Consider the following 6,481-nt stretch of genomic DNA (forward strand, 5'->3'; position numbering starts at 1 on the left):
ACTGCCACAATCTAGGAGATCTTTGTTGGGTTTTGGAATCAATGCAATCTGGGCCAATATAGAATCCGGGTGCATTTTATTGCCTTCCAATAATTTGTTAAACATGACTGTAAGATGGGGAGATAGCAGTGGAGCAAATTTTTTATAATATAATATGGAATAACCATCTGGGCCAGGCGTTTTAGAGTTTGGAAGCAATTTAATGGCTAACAAAGTTTCTTCAATTGTAATATTGGTATCCATTATTTGTTTCTGTTCTGGAGATAGAATAGGGAGCTGCAAATTTGCAAATAAAGCATCTGCTTGGGCGTCATCAAATTTGGGTGGCTCCTGATATATTTTGGAGTAAAATTCCGTAAATTCCTGCAAGATTTTTTCCGGATTGCCTGTAATTGTCCCAGTTCTAGTACGAATTTTATGTAGGGGAATATTCGGGGACATAGCTGAGCGTAAAGTACGGGCTAATGGGGTGTCCGGTTTATTACCTCTACAGTAACGTCTATTAATCTGCCATTGAGAAGAATTTTCCACATCAAGGGTATATTGTAGGTCAAGTTCCCGTTTAGTATCTATTATAGCAGTTTGTAATCTGGGGGAGTAACTCGCTTTGTTTTGCAATTCCAAATACTGTAATCTGTTTTGCAACTCCTGAATTTTCGTTTTTTTCTGCTTTTTACGGGAACTCGCTATACTTATTAACTCACCCCTTATTACAGATTTATGAGCTTCCCATAATGTTATAGGCGAAGAGACCGTACCTTGATTTAGATCAAAATATTGTTTTATAGCACATTCAATTTGCGAACGTAGCTGGGGAGTTGCTAGAAGTGCGTCATTCAATCGCCATCGATAGCGAGAAGGTTTACTTATTAATGACCTTAGGTCCATCGAGACTAGGGAATGATCAGACCAAGCTATTGGCAAAATTTTTGCCGCAATCAAGTTTGGCAGCAATGTTTGTGACAAAAAGATATGATCAATACGGGAGTATGTTTTATGCGGATTAGAGAAGAAAGTATAATCTCTGGTGAATGGCCATTTCTCCATCCAGACATCAATAACGGAAGATCTTTGAAGAATTTCCAATATTTTCCTAGCCTGGGAGGTGTCAGAGGCAATATGCAAAGTATCTTTATAAGTTTTATCAAGTTTGGCGTTAAGACAAATATTTGAATCACCCGCCAGTATCAATGGACCCTGTTGATACGCCTGTATTACCTTGTCTAACGTTTCAAAAAAGATTTCTTGACCCGTATTTGGTGCATAGTAATTAAGAAGTGTTATTGTTACATCTTGCATTTCACCAACCAATAAAATGTAGCGACCATTTGGATCTCTTTTTATGGTCTGAAGATTAAAGTGCAAACCTCTAGTGAAACAGATTGCCACACCATTTTTTTTTTCAGGTCCTGAGGCTAGGAAGTTGGGAAATAACAGGATAAAAACGAGGGTTTGGATGCTAAGGAGAAATTCGTTTCCTGTAAGAATATAACATCTGAGTGAATAGAACGGTAATATTTAAATGCCTTTGTCCGTTTTTGTGGAGAGTTGAAACCCTGTACATTATGCGTGACAACTTTTAAGTTAGCCATAGCATCTCATTAATGTGAACACCATAAGCAAGTGGCTAATGTTGAATCTACGGGATTGTATAGCACTAGGAGTAAAACTGGTTTGTAGGCGGAGAAAACTCAGCTGCAGGTAGACTAAATTCTTAACTGAAAAAATAAGTAAACATAGACATAAATTCAAAGTACATAAAAACATTTGAATTACATACGTCACCTTCATGCGACGTCTGAAAGTATAACCCTGTTGGGAATGGAATAACAGGTTGTTCCTTGGAGCCTATCAGAAATATAACTTGAAAGCTTATTAACACAAGTAGCATTTGCAACAAAAGAGAAAATGCAACAAATAGAACTGTCAGATTATGAAGGATTGCAGAAAGCATTTCTTTCCTGAAGTGCAGGCAAAAGTCACATGACCAGGGGCAGGTGGGAAATTGACAAAATGTCTAGCCCCATGTCAGATTTCAAAATTGAATATAAAAAAATCTGTTTGCTCTTTTGAGAAATGGATTTCAGTGCAGAATTCTGCTGGACCAGCACTATTAACTAATTCATTTTGAAAACATTTTCCCATGATAGTATCCCTTTAATTCCAGAAATGTAGCGAAAATGTACAAACATTAAACTTAGGAAGGAATTTTTTATAGTATAGAATGTTACCATATAAATTTTGCATGGTTTGTGGAAGGAATTTTGTAGGACTGGAGAGAGCTTTAATTATATTGTCTGCAAAATAAATAATAAAATTATGGAGCAAAATCGTATTTCTTCTAATTGTATTACTGATTGGATAAGAACTGTGGCAAGGATGAAAATCAAAGGGTCACCTTAAAGGGGAACTATAATAAAAATTAAAATGTAATATGAGCTTAACTTCATATACTGAAATAAGAAGTTTTCTAAATATAACCAATTAAAAATTCTGTACTGTTTCTGAAATAATGAAGTTCATCTTTAATATCCCTCTGTCAGCATCTGTTGGGTGTCAGATATTCATTGACAGTTAGATCCAATATATCTTATAGGGGCTCCTTTTGCCTCGAAGATGTTTTAGACTTCACTCTATTAAAATCACCAGACATCATGTCTCTCTACATGCAGGATTTGTGCAAAAGGCAGTTATTTTGTTAGATTTTGTTTGTACTGGAATCAGTTATTTGAGGGAGCTCTAATTCATCTGTTAGGCAAGGACCCCCCCCCATTACGACATATTGGATCTAAATGTCAATGAATATCTGACACCCACCTGCTGCAAGAAAAGAGAATGAAGAGAAACAGATGCTGAGAGAGGGATAGTGAACATAAACTTGATTATTTCATAAACGGTACAGAATATTTAATTGATTGCATTTAGAAAGTTTCTTATTTCAGTATGACAAAGCTTATAGTAAATTTTAATTTTGCGATAATTCCCCTTTAAACTTTACAAATCAAATATTTTTCATATACAGGGTCGGACTGGGCTAGCAGGAAACTGGAAAAAAAACTGGTGGGCCGCACCAACTCAGACCCCCTCCCTGCTGGAAACTCTGTGCCAGCCAACTCCCCCGATTAAAACTGCAAAAGAAAAATTAAGGGTACGCGCAGCAGGGGGGAGGGCTGTGGAGGTGGGAGCCAATGAGTAGTGTATGGGGCCCCTGAGATGGCAGCTCCTGCGGGCCCAGACACCCCAGTCCGACCCTGATATATCAAGTCCCTACCCAGGGTCGGACTGTGGGGCCCACTAGGGCTGCTGTCTTAAAGGAAAACTATATCCCCAAAATGAATACTTAAGCAACAGATGGCAATTTTCTATTTATGATTACCCAATGGCACATACTACTAGAAAAGTATATTATTATGATAATGGTTCATTTACATGAAGCAGGGTTTTACACATGAGCTGTTTTACTCAGCATCTTTTAATAGAGACCTACATTGTTTGGGGGGTATAGTTTTCCTTTAAGGCCTCCCTCTGCCCCCCCCCCCGCTGCACACGTGTACATTCGTGCACGCGTGTGCACTGTGTTTTTGCCCCAACTGCCCCGAAGAAGGGAGGTCGCGGGAGGAAGAAGCAGTGCAGGGTGCTGATCTGGGCCGACCCAGTCCGGCTCTGTCCCTACCTCATGGGTCCCCAGCAGGCTCTGCTTCCTCTAAAGATACACCACTGGTGTATCTCAGCATCTAGATAGTATTTAAACTTGGGATTTTCTGTGTTTTTATGATACCTAAAGGTCTATGAATTTTCTAGTATTCGAAAATTTGCCTTCCCACTACTAACTTAGCCACACACCTCTTCTGCCTTGCCTGCCCCATGTCCATGCACTCGTCACTTCTCAAACCCATGCTCATCACAGCTTGTGTGCGTGCATGTACAGGTGGGGGCATGTGATCCAGGACTGCTCTGCCTAGGGCACTCATCAAGGTTGGCCCGCCACTGAACGTACTAGATACATGGAGTCTTGACTGGAGGAGTGCTGACTACTTTGCTATATATAGTCAGAACCAATTGCAATGACATTCTTTATACGTTGGTTCATATAGTTAAAACCAGTTGCAATAACATTTACAAATTACAAATTACATATGCCTGAAAGTTGCTTAAAGAACAAGGAAAGCGGAATTCACCGTAGATTACTAACGATCGGTTAAATGTAGTTAACAAAGCTGTATTTTTAAGGAACTTGAGTAATGGATTTCATCAGTTCACAAAAGGAAGTGGCTAGAACAGAATTGTCAGTGCTCTTGACAATGCTATTGTGTATTTAAACAGTTTTTAAGAATTTTAAGAAAACATGCACAACACCACCAATGCTTGGTATAGTTAATGGCTTCTGCAACATATAAAAACAAAAAGACATCACAGTGTGGTAGTCTTTTCAACAACTGAGACCTACAAGTTGCTGAGACTCCAAATATGCAAGGGCCTTTACCATGAAGCTGGAGCTTGTGGGCAAATGTAACCTTTTCCCACTAGAACTAGACTAATTAACTGGTTGTGATCAGCTTGAATGTATTTGAAGCTCACAGGACTGATATACAAAAATTAAAGCAGCAATGGACATGCATAAAGATGGGGGACAGCAGTTCCTGTTATAACAATGTCAGGTTTCAGGGACTATCTGAAACTATGGCTTCATTGTAAAATTACTTTACAATTCTAAGACCGGCTTTTTGTGTCTAGACTTGACACATTAGGATTTCTGACAATACAAAGCAGGCAACTCATCAACTGACATTATTATATGGTTCTGCTATCACCAAATTGCCAAAACAATTTTATGAACAGCTAGGGAACTTTGTCAGGAACAAAATGGACATAAACCCCAACCTACCCAAATATATAAGCGATTATGCTACAAAGATGCAAGAATATTCAGCCTGTCAACTTATCTAGCAAAATAAAATTAGATATTTTAATGGTTTATTACATATAGCAATAAAACCTAAGAGCTTTGCCTTTGTCAAATAGGTCCTGAAAATCTTGGTTGACCTAATTACTAGATTATTATCATTATTTTTAGGTAAGTTCTTGGGGATGTAACTCATTGGTAGAGCGCATACTTTGCATACATGTAGTCCTATATTCAACCACCCAGCATCTTCATACATTTCTTTCCAATGCCAATAATGGCCACTTAAAGGGGACCTGTCACTTTATGAGTTAATTCTAAATCCTATTTTATTGTATTAGTCATGCAATTCTTAATTATACCGAAGAGGAAGATGCCATTTTGTGGGCACTGTTATTAAGGCCTTGCATCATCTCAAGATCTTTTTGGTGCACCAGAATAGTGGACATGATGCCCATGCCCATGTATTGGCTACTCAATTAAATGGTGAGGAGGGAGGGGGGAATGTGTGGAAAGCATTGACATCTAGGAAGTGCTGAATGAAAAGTGCCTGCCCCACCTCTATACCTCTATGCCTAAGGAGGGGCATGCAATATGATTGACAGCTGAGATTTTTAAATGAATTTACAACAACTATGAATGCTTCAATAAAAAAACAAATTTGGATTTTATGTTTAATTTGAAAATGACTTTTATTATAAAGCTTTTTATGTCTGGGTGACAGGTCCACTTTAACTCTTCAAACTGTATAGAAGCATTCTCTTACCAGATTATTATCATTATTTTAGGTGATAAGGACCAATAGCAATAATTGGGTTAAGGGGATGTAGCACAGTGGTAGAGTGTGTGCTTTGCATGTATGAGGTCCTGGGTTCAATCCCCAGCATCTCCATGTCTTTCTTTCTATTGCCAAATGCACTTAACGCTTCAAACTGTGTTGATCTTTTATGTTACCATATTATTATCATTATTTTTAGGCTACAAAGGACAGTGCACACCTCAGCTTTCACACTCTTTCCAGAAAAACAGCTTTTGTATGCGACTCGCAAATGCAATAAATAGTTCTCAGTCTGGTTTCAAAGACTATTTACGCATGTCACAGATTATAGTGCACAAAGTTTCCTTTGCATAAAATTTGCAATCATTGTAGATTTTGAATATAGCATCATAACTCCTAGCAGTCCACTCATTATCCCTGGAGACCACCAGGCACATCCTCATTGCTAATTACACTACACCCCCTTGCTAGTCGCATTTCAGGGGCTGCTGCCGTCTGAGGCCGCCCCCCTCCCGTTCTGTGCTTCTAACCTTGTAGCGTTGGAGCGGGTTGAGGAGGGGCCGCACCGCTATTGGCTTGCTGCACTAGAAGAGCCGAATTTTCATTTTAAAAAATGGAAATTCGGCTCTTAAAGTTACCAGAGGCGGCTTTTTGCTAAATTCTCAACTTGCCTCATGGCCAGAGCGGCCCTGCTAACCATGCCACACTCCCTTGAAAGAATCTTCTGGGTTGAGGATGACTCTCTTGGTGGTCAAGACAGGTAAAAGGGAGAGTTGTGGCAAGAGACTCTTTGAAAAGTG

At 39.0% G+C, this 6,481-nt stretch overlaps 1 non-coding gene across 1 annotated transcript; it reads left to right on the top strand.

The window, feature by feature from the left end:
• Window positions 1–5,723: 5,723 nt before the first annotated feature.
• trnaa-ugc lies at window positions 5,724–5,795 on the top strand. The gene has a single exon. It is a non-coding gene; the product is annotated as a tRNA-Ala (tRNA).
• Window positions 5,796–6,481: the final 686 nt, after the last annotated feature.

This window comes from Xenopus laevis, chromosome 1L (genome assembly GCF_017654675.1).
Source record: "Xenopus laevis strain J_2021 chromosome 1L, Xenopus_laevis_v10.1, whole genome shotgun sequence".
NCBI classification, from domain to species: domain Eukaryota; kingdom Metazoa; phylum Chordata; class Amphibia; order Anura; family Pipidae; genus Xenopus; species Xenopus laevis.